The sequence below is a fragment of the Lissotriton vulgaris genome, chromosome 2_1, assembly GCF_964263255.1.
Source record: "Lissotriton vulgaris chromosome 2_1, aLisVul1.2, whole genome shotgun sequence".
NCBI classification, from domain to species: domain Eukaryota; kingdom Metazoa; phylum Chordata; class Amphibia; order Caudata; family Salamandridae; genus Lissotriton; species Lissotriton vulgaris.
The window spans coordinates 1,815,364,746-1,815,380,521 of record NC_141687.1 but is presented as its reverse complement, the minus strand read 5'-3'; positions in this window follow the sequence as shown (position 1 = coordinate 1,815,380,521).

Genomic DNA, 15,776 nt, shown 5'->3' with positions numbered 1-15,776 from the left:
GTAAATGTTTAGCATTTTTGTTTCCTGTAGCCAATGCTAAAGAATTACAAATAAAAAAAGCCATAAACATTTCTAAAAGCTCTAACTGAAATGGTCTGAGACCTATTGCACTGTGTGAGGTGTTGAGGGTGAGTGAGGGTGAGTGAGGGTGAGTGAGAGTGAGGGTGAGTGAGAGTGAGGGTGAGTGAGAGTGAGGGTGAGTGAGAGTGAGGGTGAGTGAGGGTGAGTGAGGGTGAGTGAGGGTGAGTGAGGGTGAGGGTGAGTGAGGGTGAGGGTGAGTGAGGGTGAGGGTGAGGCGTTGAGGGTGAGGTGTTGAGGGTGAGTGAGGGTGAGGGCGAGTGAGGTGTTGAGGGTGAGTGAGGGTGAGGGTGAGTTAGGGTGAGGTGTTGAGGGTGAGTGAGGGTGAGGGGGAGTAGTTGAGGCTGAGTGAGGGTGAGTGAGAGTGAGGGTGAGTGAGGGTGAGTGAGGGTGAGGGTGAGCGAGGGTGAGGGTGAGTGAGGGTGAGGGTGAGGCATTGAGGGTGAGGTGTTGAGGGTGAGTGAGGGTGAGGGCGAGTGAGGTGTTGAGGGTGAGTGAGGGTGAGGGTGAGTTAGGGTGAGGTGTTGAGGGTGAGTGAGGGTGAGGGGGAGTAGTTGAGGCTGAGTGAGGGTGAGTGAGAGTGAGGGTGAGTGAGGGTGAGGGTGAGTGAGGGTGAGTGAGGGTGAGTGAGGGTGAGTGAGGGTGAGGGTGAGTGAGGGGTTGAGGTTGAGGGTGAGGTGTTGAAGGTGAGTGAGGGTGAGGGTGGGTGAGTGTGAGTGAGGTGTTGAGGGTGAGTGAGGGTGAGGGTGAGTGAGGGTGAGTGAGGGTGAGGGGGAGTAGTTGAGGCTGAGTGAGGGTGAGTGAGAGTGAGGGTGAGTGAGGGGTTGAGGGTGAGTGAGTGAGGGTGAGGAGTTGAGGGTGAGGGTGAGGGGTTGAGGGTGAGTGAGGATGAGTGAGAGTGAGGGTGAGTGAGGGGTTGAGGGTGAGGGGTTGAGGCGAGACCTAAAAACCTGACGATCGTAGGGTTTAGCAAGATTTTGGGGGTGAATGTAAAGAGGCTTGATGTGTGCATAAGTGCCTCTCAGGCAATACTTAGCATGAGCCCCTTCCCCTCCAAGAACACCCCCCCACAGAGTTATTTTAAGTTTGCACAGCTGCATTTCATGTCCAGATGAATACTGAGAATGATAATTTTTCATCACTGAATAGAACTGATGTAGCTTATGAAAATAACACACAGTTTAAACAAACTGGAGATATACCAATAAAATACATCTATATTATTATAAATAACACCACTATTGTTTCATGGCGATCATGTCCGTAAAGGAAAGTAATTTGTGTTACAGCATAAGCGTTTAAAGAGTTTGCAATTGTTTCAAGACTATTTCTATACCATTACTGTGCAACGTTTCTCTACACGGACATAACCGCTTTACTCGCCATTAGAAAGTGACACAGACTATAAGGCAATGAAATATCACACAGGAGCACACTGAAAACGTGCAAATGTCACACTTAAGACTGAAAACTTGGCAACTTTGGACAATGCGGGGGTGGGGTGCCGTGCAGACTGAATACCTGTACCAGTCAGATCCTTCAAGACTGACTCTTCGGCTGTTAGCATCAATTTGCAAATCCCCGCCTCAATACCTCAAGTGATTGTGACATTGTTTGGACACGGGAAGTCTTTTTGCAATAAAGCTTATTTGATTCTACAGCCACGATTTCTACTGAAGACGGAGGGAAGAGAGGGGAGGGGGGAGGAGAAATGCGACACGGCGGGAAGGGGAGGGGGCGGAGCTGATTGGAATTGAATTGGTTGAAGTGTGAATTCTTTTAAGTGGGTGAGGGAATGTAACACTGGTTTGGCAGGTTTGACCACTGGGACAGAAGCAACATAGCAGGGCTGGTGGAAGCAACACAATTGCAGGTACGGAAGGAACATAGTAGGTAGGGGGAGGGGGAGGGGGGGGGGGTGTTGTAAAGCAAACGGGTGACACTGCATCAGGGTCAGAATGGCCTTATGGGAAAGCACTCAGTGCTTGATGGGCAGCATGACTGATCAGGACGAGGGGCGATTTTCTTTTTAGCTGGTGGTGTGCTTGTTAAATGGCCAAATAGGCTGGGTTTGTAACGCCGATTTCCATGATGTTACTACAAAAATGCTCGCAGCAAACACACATACACAGTCTCCCACACCTTACAAAATACCCATACAGCGTGTCTTTACACGTTCAAAAGTGGCCAGATAGGCAAACATTGGTCACTTTTTTCGCAAATGGAGGCAACTTTAATTGTGGTTTCCGAACACTTTTTTGTTCCCGAGTCCGACCCTGGACTACATGCCTTCCATCTCACGGTACCGTACAGTCTAAATTGAGTAATATATTCGTGTAAGGCACGGATTGATGCAAGATGTACTGGCTGTGAGCCTGTTAACAACGCACGAGCTGCCCCTACTGCTGCGCATCTTAACACCAACATCTCTAATAACACTGAGGCATCGATCTTGAAACAGCAGGTGCCGCTGTAACGTACAGTGTACATTATACATCATGCTGTCAGACTTGCTCCTACGAGCAGCCAAGCAGATCAAGGTCCGCAGCTTGAACGCAGAGTCCGAGTTGGAAAAGACAAGCTCACACAAGACGTGTCAGAAGGCGAAGCTTGGCGCAGGACTGCAGTGTCCACTCCGGGATCCACCGCAGAGCTGTGGCGCGTGCTGTAGTGTCACGTGTGCAAACAGTGGTGGTCCTAAAGCCCTGTAATCAGGGCCGAGCTCCACTCCATGCCTGGATCAGGTCATGGTAGATGGGAGCGTGTGGATTTTTTCAAGTCATCAATTGTGTGCCGAAGGGCTCCATTGTAGATGCCCCGTTTAACAAATCTTTCATCGGACTTACACATTTTACTGGAAGCGTGACATTACAAAAACAAGTTGTCGTTTAAGCACGGCGGGCAGGGGAGGGGGCGGAGAGGAGAGAGGTGCGACACGGCAGGCAGGCAGGGGAGGAGAGTAGGAGGAGGAGGGGGGAGGAGAGTAGGGGAGGCACGGCCTAGCGGCAGGCAGGCAGGGGAGGAGAGGAGGAGGGGGGAGGAGAGCAGGGGAGGCACGGCCTAGCGGCCGTGCAATCAAGTAGTGAAGGGGCGGAGCTGGGGGAGGCTGTGAGAGAGAGTAGGCAAGGCAGGCGGCTGGGGGCATGTGCACGCGCATTTAAGCTCAATGCGCATGCGCATTGAGCTTAAATTTCTCGTGCACTGCAAGGAATCGCCACGATTCCTTGCAGTGTGGATAAAGAGCGGATAAGTCCCAATACTCTCGCCTTGCTCGATGCGCATGCGCATCGACAGGCGAGACCTAAAAAGCTATGGGAGCACTCAAACAGGAGATTGGATCCGATGAGGCGCAATTGTGCTCTGTAATGAAGTCAGCAGCCGGGAAGGGCAATGGGCCTGAGTCTAACATGTCCAGTGACATCTGTTGTAATTCAAATGTTCCTCTGTGGCTCCCTGGTGGTAGAGCTAGTCATCCCTGTGCAGTGAATCTATCTGCAGAAATAACTATACCGGAAGCACGCGCCATGCAAAATACACCTGACTCATATTGCTTGTTGCCCTGACAGTCGAAGAAGCTGTATCACACACAATAGGCCCGAGGCCCTGACCACAGACCTGGCTAGCAAGATTGCTCAGCTGGAGGAAAAACATGGACATTTTAATTCTACTGTTATGGTTAGGTTGGACTCTTTGGAGGCTCGTCTTCTGAACTCCAAACACATTGGCGGCTGACACAGGATCCTGGTTAAGGATGCAAACACAGATACTAGAAAGGATGGGGGCCATGTAATAGAACAGAGAGATATTCCACCTCCCTCTCGGTCCACTTCACAGATATAGGGGACCGAGCAGTGCCTTCACCCAGTACAGGAGAATTACAGCATGGAGGAGAGTTGCAAAGCAGCTTTGGGTGATGCAATACAATCTCATGGCCCAATAGAGCTCCAGAAAACTATACCATCTCCCTGGGTGAGCAGCCTCTCCAGCTATCTCCTCAGGCCACCCCTTAGGTGCTGATACTCAAAGATGCACCCCCACTGAAGCTAGACACCCAAGCAAACTATGACCAGTTGCTAAACAAGGGATTACACTGTGTAAGCACAAAGATGGAAGGCCAGGGTCAACTACCCAACAAGATCAACCATGTACGGAGGGTCCCATGGGTGGGCAATCTACCGAAACCCAACTACAACAAGAAAATCGTTGTTAACTTTGGGAACAGTAATACTGTGTGCATATCTTGGGCAGACTCAACTTATCTATACCTCGCTATTCAGCTACCAAAGTCCCCCTACTGGGTTACTTTTATAGACCATGCCAAAGTGCCACATACCCTGTTATTACAAGGAACAAATTTCTGCCCTTCTCATGCTTAGATCAACTGGATTGACTCGAACGTATATCAGCTGCCCCAAGGTCTCCTATGGGCATTGATGAAGGTGGGGCTGTGTCCACTTCCCTAGCAAGAACAACGGACTCACCCTCAGCAACGCAGGGAAAACCAGCGACCCTGTACCCTAATAATATTGGAGGAGAAGGTACAAGATTTGCATCATGAAAAGCAGCAGGGCTGGGTGCAAAATTGGAGAACCTGGATTGGATACATTTCATCAAACCCTATGCTGTTCTCTGCCTCAAAGAAACATGCCTGTTGAAACCGACTTTTATTGACGGGTTTGTGACTTACTTTACTCTTGCAACAGCAGGAGCTATGGGTAGGTCAAAGGAGGACTAGTCACATTGGTGGCCCTCACCCTTTCAGGCCAGATCATGTGGACTAATCTGGCATTGCCTCCTCATCAGATCAAATTTATGAACTGTGATTGAGCATATATGTTATTGGTGATTTTCTAAATAATGTCTTTGATGTCAGTAACTCTGCAATATTGAAGTTATTGCAAGAGGATATAGAGCCTGACTTGAGTAACTGTCATTGCAGCTATGTGATTATGTGGGTGGGGATTTTAATGCCAAACAGTGTCTAGTGGCCCCAAAGTCATGTGGCCTGTTGAGTACTGATGGGGAACCCATTACACATTTTTGCCACACTCCATTTGGGAATGAGCTCAACCTGCTGTTAATCAGGTCTAACCTGATGCTTGCTTTTGATTCCTCCAATAGTGGCCTAGTCGACACACCCACTTTTGTAGGGCGTGGTCGTTTTACCCTCAGCAAATTTACTTTACTCTCACATAATTCGAGGACATGGTTGGGAATTTATGAGGTTCTCGATTCCCCCTGAGCGATTACAGGCTGATAGCAGTCATGCTAAGCGATGCCCTCTTTGGAAAAGCTAGAGATGGCCCATTCATTACCATTACCCTTGTCCTTCTCTTCTAATAAGGGGATCACTAGGAGTTGGGTGGAAGTGGGCAAGGGCTTTTTCTTCCCAAATTGAATTAAATATGTTTGGAGGAGAGCAAGGAAAGGGGGCTCAAGCTTAAATTAGCTTTGATAAAATCTGTGGAACTGCATGAGAAATGCTCACCATTAGGCTTAAGACGTGGCACAACAAACGGGTGAGGTGAATCCACCCCACCTGCACTAAAGCCCACAATCTGCTTCTGTCATCACTCAAAGCAGTGCCAAGAGATCTGGAAAGTGTCTGTACCTGTAGAAGGGGATTCAAAACGGCCTTACAGGCTCAAAAAAGGACGCGAAGAGAGGAAGCCTATCATGATCTAATAAAGGTCAGCAACCTCAAAGATAGCAAGCTCTTTTGGCAAACTGTGAATGGAAAATACTTAGAGAAAGGCCAGGAAAATGGGCTAGATACAGTGATTCCTCCGGAGGTCTGGGTCAGGCACTTTTCTCAGTTATACTCGGACCTTGTCAACTTAGAAGGGTGCACTCAGAGCATGACTCGGACAACAACATTTACGGCTCTGTTTCCGAAGCCGCAGGCCCTGATGGGATTCTGGCAGATCTTTTTGGGACAAATATACACCTTTGGTCATCTGTTAGACATGGGATTGGCCAAGGTAGGCTCCCAGGCCAGGCAGGAACCATGACTCTAATCAGGGTAAGTAAGATACACACTAAGGCCCCCATTAGGATGGGGGGGGCGGATCGTCCCGCCCGCCATCCATGCTGGAATGACCCCCGTCATATTATTATGGCTGGGGGTTCCACGGCGGACGGAAAGACCGTCCACCGCTTTTCCACCCTGGTCGCCTTGCGACCGGGCGGAAAAGGGTTCTTTATGGTGGTGATGTCTATCAGACACCGCCAGCCATATTAGAATGGGCATTTTCCAATGCCTTTCCCTGGCTGCACTGCCACCACAGAAAGGCATGAGGAGTCTGCTTCGGGGGCCCGTTGCTGGCCCCCAGGGACTCCGGGGGTTGGGGGTGCACATGGGGTACCTATGGTACCCCCTGCAGTTTCATGCACAACATGGCAGGCACTGCAATGTTGTGCATGGAAGTGCACAACATGCCTCCCCAACATTGTGGCGGGCGGTGCTAAGTGCACCGCCGGCCACAATTTTAGGGATGCAGGATGCGCCCCCCACTGTGGCAGGCGCATCCTAATGGCAGGCACGGGACCCCCGCCTTTATGGCGGGCGGTCCCTCTGTCCGAAGGGATGGCTGGCAGACAAAAGTCCGCCCGCCATCCTAATGTGCCCCAAAATGTTTACCTGTGCTCCTCCTCTGGCAGCTTGGCACAGAGCAGTCAGCTAAACTAAAGAGGCAATGTGAAAAGTATATGTGCAACACACACAGTAACATAATGAATACATCACAAGAAGACTCCACACAGGTTTATACAAATAGGTTATTGTATTGTCAACAAAACAAGACCAAAACAATAAAAACGCAAGTAATACCTTTTAAGTTATGACTTTTTAGAGTTTGCATGTAAAACCGTACTCAACACATTCTTCGTATTTCAGTGATTATAGGCAGTTATGCTGGACCAGTGAAAAGCCACAAAATCCAATGTGGGGTCCTCCAGAGAGGTTGCCGCCCAGTATCTCGATCAAATAAAAGCCGCTAGTTACGAGGGAGTAGCCATGGGGTTCTGTGGGGCCACTCTGCCCAAAAAAGCTGAAATGACTAGAACCACCCGAAAGTGAGTGCTGCCCAGCTACACATCTCCCACAGGGCCTCTAATTCACTGTGCCAGGACCGGGTTCTGAGGAGGTCAGCATAGAACATGCTGCATTGTTCGTGGGTGCAGAGAAGGGCTGATGAGCTTCACGGATCCGTGTCTTGGCATTCCCTTGGTGTCCTAAATAGGCAGGGATCAGCCCACACAGCCACGGAAGGTTACAACGTGAGTCTAAGGTGAAGCACTGATCCTGGACCAAGAAAAGTGCTGGATCTGTAACCAGGCAAGGTGCTTGTCTCTTGACAACACACTGCTGCCGATCAGGCCAGCTCTGTTCTTTGTCAATGTTCAGCTGCCAGACTCACGGGTTGCAGAGTCCCATGGCAGTAGTAGGGCATTTAAGTCTTTGATAGCTCTGAGACTTCGGGAACGGGGGGCAAGCCTGCAAGCCCTTGAGATCACTTTGGCAGAAGACCGAGTCCAGCTCTCCTTCAACAGAGTCAGTAAGCAGCAGGCAGTAGGGCAACAAGCAGAAATGCAGTCCTTCCAGAAAAGCAGTTCAGTTGAGTCCTTTAGGCAGCACAGCAGTATCCTATGACAGAGCTTAGTTACAAGTCCAGTAGTGTCTGATTTTAGGGGGTCAGATACTCAGTACTTACACCTAAAAGTGGTTTTGAAATGGATGTCACTTCAAAGCAATGCCTTTGAAGTACCCAGGTAACCTTTCAGCCAGGTCCTGTCTACCAGCCTACCTATGGGGTTGATCATTGTTTTGTGTGAGGACAGGACACTAACTATTGAAGTGCATGTGCCACCTCCTCCCTTCCCTCTTTTCCAGAAAGACCCATTTGAATGCAGATGACCAGAAGTATTCTGTGTTTGTGTCTGTCTAGAGGGAATGCACAAAGCGTAGCTGTCACCCTACCCCAGACATGTATTGGAAACAGACTGTAAGGCACACAGGACAGTAAGCGCAGAGAAATGTCCACTTTCTAAAAGTGGCACACCTAAACTAGTAATGTCAAATACAACTTCCCCAGTAAAGATGATTTATCATTACCAATCCAGAGATATGAAACGTAAAGCAGATACTCCTCTGCAATCAGGAATTACATCTTAAATGTATTTTACGGAATCCCCAATGTTAATCTATGAGAGGATCAGGTCTCACAGTAGCAAACAACTAATTTGGGTGTTTGTCACTACTAGGACATGTAAAACAACCAGGTACATTGCCTGCCTTTTAATTACATCACTCCCTGCTCTTAGGGGTGACTTATAGGTAATAAAAGGGCAGTTTAAGGATTGGCAAGTCGTTTTAAGTGGTAAGTTGAAGTGTCATTCCACTGAACGAACAGACACTGCAGTGGCAGACCTGAGACTGGTTTGAAAGGATACTTCTGTGGGTGGCACAGTCAGTGCACCAGCCTACTAGTAACATTTAACTTACAGGCACTGGGTATATGATATACCACTTTAGAAGGGACTTACAAGCAAATTACATCTGACAATCATGCATACACAAATTATTGTTATGATTTGTAATGCACCTCAACAGAGGCTTAGGTAGACCCCTAAGCTTTCACCTACATCTTACTGTGCCATTATACAACATAGCAGGTTTGTGCTGACCTTTTACCTAGTTAGGTGCCCCATAAAATGTTGTTTTTCCCCAAATACTAGCCTCAGCTATTATGCATAAGGATTCTCAGAATCACAGCAGGATTACCATCTTCTGCATAATAACTATATATAAGGGTCATCCCTTTTGTCATCCTCAGCCCACAACAAGGTAGAACCCCTGAGGGTATCTTTTTGGGTATATAAACACCATATATTTGCTGAGGAAGGCAGAGTAGAAAAGACTTCCATGCTGACACACTAACGCGAGATGCTGAGGTTCCTGCACGCAGACACTCCAGCACGTAGTGGTCTGACATCCCTTGTGGGGTGTCAATCTTGAGACCAAGACGGGGTCCTACAGTTTCTCACTTCAGGTAATGGGGTTGGCTTCATCCTAGGGGGATTCTTGGCTATATACCTACATACATGCTAGGTACGCTTAGGTACATCTAGTTAGGGTTGCATCGTAGGAGTACGCGTTATTCTTGTCATGTATTGATATACCTGCATATATTCATTGTTTTAGCACTATTGTAGAAATGTACCATCCATTTAATCTCTTACTGCTTATAATCGTTTATATCTGTTTCTGTCTTATGGTTGTTGCAGCACTTCCAATTGGGGTCTGTTGAATCATATGAAGTGCCCTGCATGATGTCATCTAGTGTAACTTCACCATTTTCTGTATAGTTTTTCTCAACTCTCAAAGTGTGAAAGCGGGGGAATAGGAGTTGTGTTCAAGTCCTTAATCTTGGCTAAACCAAGATAGGAAGTCTGTTGCACAGTGTCGTTCAGAAAAATAATTTGTTGTGCTATGAGGCATGCTCTAAATAGTGCCTCCATTCCCTGAACCTGTCAGTTCTTAGTACCCCAGACAGATTTTATGTCTATGGTGTCTTTCCATAAGCTGAAACCCTGTTCAGGCAGTTGGGCAATAAAGGATGCAAAGTATATCTTTTTCAGGGGGGCGTGGCCACGGCGGCGATCGGAATGGCTGCCTTTCCGTGAAGCTCCTCCATGCGGGCTCCCGACAGCGACGATTGAGATGTAGTCCGCTGCTCCTGTCCTCCACATCCTTGCGGATCCGAACGCTGATGCCGCCCCGACCATCTGGGTGACTCGGGAGTTCGTGGGAGCGTCCTAGGGGAGTGTGCACGGCGGAGGAGAATCGAGGCCTCCGGACCTCGGCGCCATCTTCTCTATCTGCCCCGGATCGCTGGTGAGTGCCGCGCGGTGCCTGACTGCCGGGCCTTTCGCAACTTTCGAGCGTCTGCTGCGGGGTTTCTCGCGCGCTGCCCATCCGTCGCTGGCTCCCGGGTGGGGGCGCCTGGTTCCTGGCGTGACCGCGGCCTGCTGGCCTGGGGAAGTGCTGGGACCGGGGCCTTGATTTGCGGGCCTGGGTCGGGTGCTGGGCGGCGGTCGGGTGCTGGGCGGCGGGCGGGGACTCTCGCCGGGGGAAGGCGGGGGTGGGGGAGTACGGTGGTTGGGGAGCCGGGGGATGCTCCTAAGTGTCGTTCGGCGGCCCCGCCTCAGACACACTCGGGGAGATCTTTGATTCCCTCCCTCCCTCCTGCTCTAGGCGACAGGAGAGGGTCGCTCCCCACTCCATTGACCACAGCGAGTGCATGGAACCCGGCCTACGCTGCTATTTGGACCTTGGCCGCCGATGCTGCCTGCTGCCATAGTCCTTCACGTGCGGGGCTGACCTTGCTCTCATTCACCTCAATTGGCCAGATCTTGAGAGGAACGCTGGGGCCTGCCTGATTGTGGGGCTGTCTGGTGCTTTTGCATTGCTCTACCGCCTTTCCCCCTTAGCGGGTTGGCTCAATGTTTTATTTCATTGCAACTACACCCTCCGTTCCACCGCGGCGATGGGAAAGAGAGACCAGAATCAGAGGAAGCCCAGCTTCGACAAGACCCCCTCCTTGCTACGGACCCTCCACCTGGTTCGGCTACTGGGGCTGCCAGTTCTGCAGACATGGGGGACGCCACGGCTATGGTCGCCACCATGATGGGTGAAATGCACGCTGGCTTTAAGGCACTTGACACCCGCTTTGACAGCCTAGAACAAAAACTTGCTGACATGGGCACCAAGGTGCAGGCCCATGACAGACAGCTCGACGTGGCTGAATCCAGGATATCGGACGTCGAAGATGGCGCCTCGAAATCGCTTAAGAGACTGGAACGTGTTGAGAAAATCCTTAAAGACGTGGCCATAAAAAACGAAGACTTGGAAGTGCGTAGCCGACGCAACAATCTTCGCATTCTTGGCGTGGCGCAGACGACTGCCACGGGCCGTTTTGACACCTTTGTTGAAAACTTCCTCATTGAACTGTTTGGCAGAGACACCTTCACTGCTGGCTTTGTTGTCAAACGTGCACACAGGTCACTGGGGCCTAAACCTCGCTCTGGCCAGCTACCGCGACCTATTGTCACCAGAATCATGAACTTCTGCGACCGCGACGCAGCGCTTCGTGCGGCACGTGAGACCGGTAAAGTGCAGTGGCAGGGCAGCAAGCTGTCCTTTTTCCCTGATTTCACACTAATGGTCCAAGAGGCACGTCGCAAATATAATGGAGTTAAGTCCACCCTCTGGAATCTAGGTTTAAAATATGGCATTCTGTACCCGGCCAGATTGAAGGTCGATGTGAACGGTAGATTCCGCATTTTTGACTCTCCCGCGGAGGTGCAAGACTTCTGTCATGGATACAAGAAGCAGGGCTCACCGGCAGCTTCTGGCTCTGCGCTGCGAACTCCGCCTCGCAGCGACACACAGTCCAGTGCTGACCTTTTTGCTGAAACTGGCCAGGGCTGAATGCTTAACGTTACCTAATTTTGGTGCCCTTCTCGTTGTGTTGCCTGTTGGATGTGGGCTTTCCAGCGTTTGTTGATTGGTCTCCAGTTCGGGAGTTGCTTGTTGGGATGCCCGCATGGAGTGGCGTTGCTACCCCCTATGGCGAATGCCTTATTGTTTATCTATTCTGGGGCTTTAACAAATTTTGTTTTTGCAGCAATACCGTTTCATTGAATGGTTACTAATTTTTGTATTTTGCACTGTTGTTCAGCAATTGTTTGGGGATTGCCTCTCTGGGGACTCTGGGAGGCTGGGTGGTGGGTGGGGGTTGCGACGCGCTTGGTTTATGTGGTCATTTATCTTTGTGAGAAATTGAGAGAAACAAGGGACTAGACTGTCGTATGCACGCCTGCTGAAGATTATCTTTAATGTGGTGTTATGGCCAGGGTAGGTCTACAGTCTGGTCCGTCCAGACTCACTTTGATGTCTTGGAACGTTCGTGGTTTAAACACCACGAGGAAGCGTAAACAGGTACTGAACTATGCAGCACGACATAAGGTAGATGTCCTCTTTTTGCAAGAGACTCACTTGGTGCAGTCGGACACGATTTCCGTGGCGAAAGGTTGGGGGACACACAGAGTATTTTCATAATACAGCAGATACGCAAGAGGCGTTGCGATTCTTGTACACAAACGTGTTCCCTTTGTATTGACTGGCAGTAAAACTGATGGGGAGGGCAGATATGTGCTTCTAACGGGTGTGTTGTTTGGATATAAGATCGCAATGGTGGGAGTCTACGGCCCCAAAGTGGATTCCCCGGCCTTTTTTCAGGACCTTTAGATGACGCTGCTTCACTCTGACATAGAGTTGTTGGTTCTGGGAGGTGACTTTAATCTAATAATGAACCCAGGCAGAGACAGTACTTCTCCCTCTCCGGACAGCAAACCGAGGGCCCGCTCAGTGCTGGCGGAAATTTGTTCCCACTTTTCTTTATTAGATATAGAGGCTCGGCTGTACCCACACACACCTGATTATACATATCACTCTGGTTTCCACAATACCAGTACTAGAATTGACTATTGGCTCCTCTCCCCGGGCATTGCAGGCTGGGTGGATGGCCTTTCCACGCTTCCACGCACCCTATTGGACCACTCTCCCATAGTGTTAACTTTAGCGATCCCCAGGTTGGGGGGCTACGAGCGGCAGTGGCGATTCCCTGGTAGGGCCCTGCTGGATCCGATTTTTAAAGAGGAGATCCGCACTGCCATCGACTACTATTTTGATATTAATACCGGCTCTGTAGCCTCCTGGGCCACGTTATGGGAAGGTTTCAAGGCCACCTTGCGCTGGGTTTGTATTGCCAAACATGTGGGGTCCTTGCGTGAGATTCGCTCCACCTTGACTCGCATAGAGGCGGATATCTCTGCGGTAGAGAAGGAGGTCCTTAAGGATCCCTCGGCGGATCGTGAGGCCAAACGCCTTGAGTTACTTTTGGAGTTTCGTGACGCTGCAGACAGGGAACTGCGGTTTATGGGCAAGCACTATACGGCGCGTTAATACGGTGAGGGTGACAGGCCAGGCAAGATATTGGCGCAAATGCTCCGTCCGCCACACCAGGCAGCTTACATAACTGATGTGGTTGACGCACAGGGTACACGACACCACTCCACTCCCGATGTATCTAACACCTTTCTGTCATACTACAAAACTCTTTACACTTCCACACTTTCGGGGGAGCATTGCAACCCGGGACCGTATTTGAATGAGATTGCCATGGTATACCTAGAGAAAAACATGCAGGAGTTTCTGGCCATGCCCATAATGCCAGATTTTATAATTGAGGCCATTGATTCATTGAGAAGCTCCTCGGCTCCGGGCCTTGATGGTTACTCGGCTGACTTTTACAAAGAATACAAGGAGGAACTTGTCCCTAGGCTCATCGAGGTATATGCGGAGGCACTGGAGGCGGGCGTTCTCCCGCCCACGTTCCGGGAAGCGGTAATTGTTTTATTGCCCAAACAGGGCCGTGACCCCTCTTTGAGTAGCTCCTATAGACCCTTATCCCTCTTGAACTTGGACTACAAGATTTTGACCAAAGTCCTTGCAATCCGCTTGGCGCTACTCGTGGAAACCATCATTTCGCCGGCTCAGTCCGGATTTGTCCCCCATCGATCCACCTCCCTCAATCTTCGGACACTGTTTTCTGTTCTATACAGGATTGATCCCTCCACCCCGGCTGCAGCGTTGTTCCTAGACGTGGAGAAGGCGTTCAACACCCTGGAGTGGCCCTTTCTTGTCGATTATGAGGCGAATGGGCATGCCTGCAATGTTTGTGGCGACAGTGGAGTTACTGTACTCGGCTCCCACCACCCGGGTAAGTTTGAATGGCACTATTACTGAACGCTTCACACTTTCACGAGGTACCCGTCAGGGGTGCCCTTTATCCTCGCTCCTGTTCATCATTGCGATGGACCCCCTGGTGCGACATTTTCAAGAGAAACATCTCCACAGGGGGCTTCAGTTTCGCACCTGGCCACTACTCGTCTCGCTGTATGCAGACGACACTGTCTTGTATGTTCGGACTCCTCGGTCCAACTTGGAGCCGTTGTTGTCGGAGATTGCCCGCTTTGGCGAATACTCGGGCCTCAGAATAAATTGGCATAAATCGGTCATTTTTCAGCTTACCCCCTCCACCTCACAGTGGACTTGCGCGTTTCCTCTAGAATGGAGCACCGACTCCGTGAAATATTTGGAAATCCACATCCACCTCGACACAGTGTCCATTGTCCGTTTGAATTACGGACATGCCCTGGATTTCTTAGAAGATCACACGGAGCGCTGACTTCGCCTCCCCCTGTCTATGGCTGGCCAGATTGCCATTATCAAAATGATTGTCCTCCCCCAGTTTTTATATTTATTCAACAACATTCCGATCCCTCTCACCAAGATTTTTTTTCACAACTTCGCTCCTTACTGCTACGTTTGGTGTGGGGCGGTAAAAACCCACGAGTGGCCTGGCGCACAGTGACGCTCCCTTACGAACGAGGAGGATTAGGAGTACCAGATTTTTTTCTTTATTATTTAGTGACACAGAGCTCATATGCGCATCCTTGGTTTCACCCGGATGCCAGAATTCCATACCTGAGGCCTGAGACTGATATGACGCTCCCTGTGGCCCTCACTTCCATCCTTCATAGAGGACTCCCCTGGGACCCACAGGACATACAGCCAGTGTCCACTACATGTTGGGCATGGGATAAACTGCGACGCCTACTTCACGTTGAGAAATTATACTCGTCTGCACTGCCGTTGCCTAACCCTCATTGGCTTCCCATTACAGGCGAATCGGTAGTACAGCACACATTATCCAAAAACCAACTACACACAGTCGGAGATCTCTTCCCGGACGGTCATGCTTTCTCCCTGACGGAAGATCACCGCTTCACTGACCGAACGTTTATTGACTCATTCACGCTGACTAGACTTCGCTCCATGCTCCGGGCTGAATTCCCCACATTTCCGCTCCCTCCTGATGACACCCCGCACTCACATTTATAGTACAGAACCAGAGGGGGCGCATGTTGTTTCTAAGTTATACAAGATATGTCTTGCCTCAATTCCTTCCTCAGACGCAGCGGTGCGCACCGCTTGGGAGGGCGACCTGGCATCCAGATCACAGATGACCAATGGGCGGCGTGTTGTGCTACCACTAGATATGTGTCCATTAACAGCAGGCATAAACTTATACACTTGAAGTTCCTGAGGAGGACGTATCACACTCCCGCACTTGCTCATAGGATTGACTCTAGCAGGCCACACCATTGCCCTAAATGTAAAGCCCCGCAGGCAGACTTTGCCCATCTTTCCTGGACTTGCCCGCATCTGCATGAATACTGGTTACAAATGCACCGGGTTCTGGGGGACATATTGGGCATGGAGCTGCAACCCACCCCTGAAATTTCGTTGCTTGGCTATGTTGCCAACTTCCCATGCCCTCTTCGTAAATTGGCATCCATTGGCTTTCTTTTGGCCAAGAGGGAGGTAGCGCTACTCTGGTGTGTTGGCGCGCTCCAACCGTCCGCGCTTGGCTCCGTAGTATGGCCTACTGTAATGTTAACAGTGTAGAATATTCAGAACAGATTCCGATTGCTTCCCGACCGATTGACATTTGGGGGCCATATCGGAAGTATTTGGCGAGGCTCGCTCAGGAGGCACAATCCCAATCAAT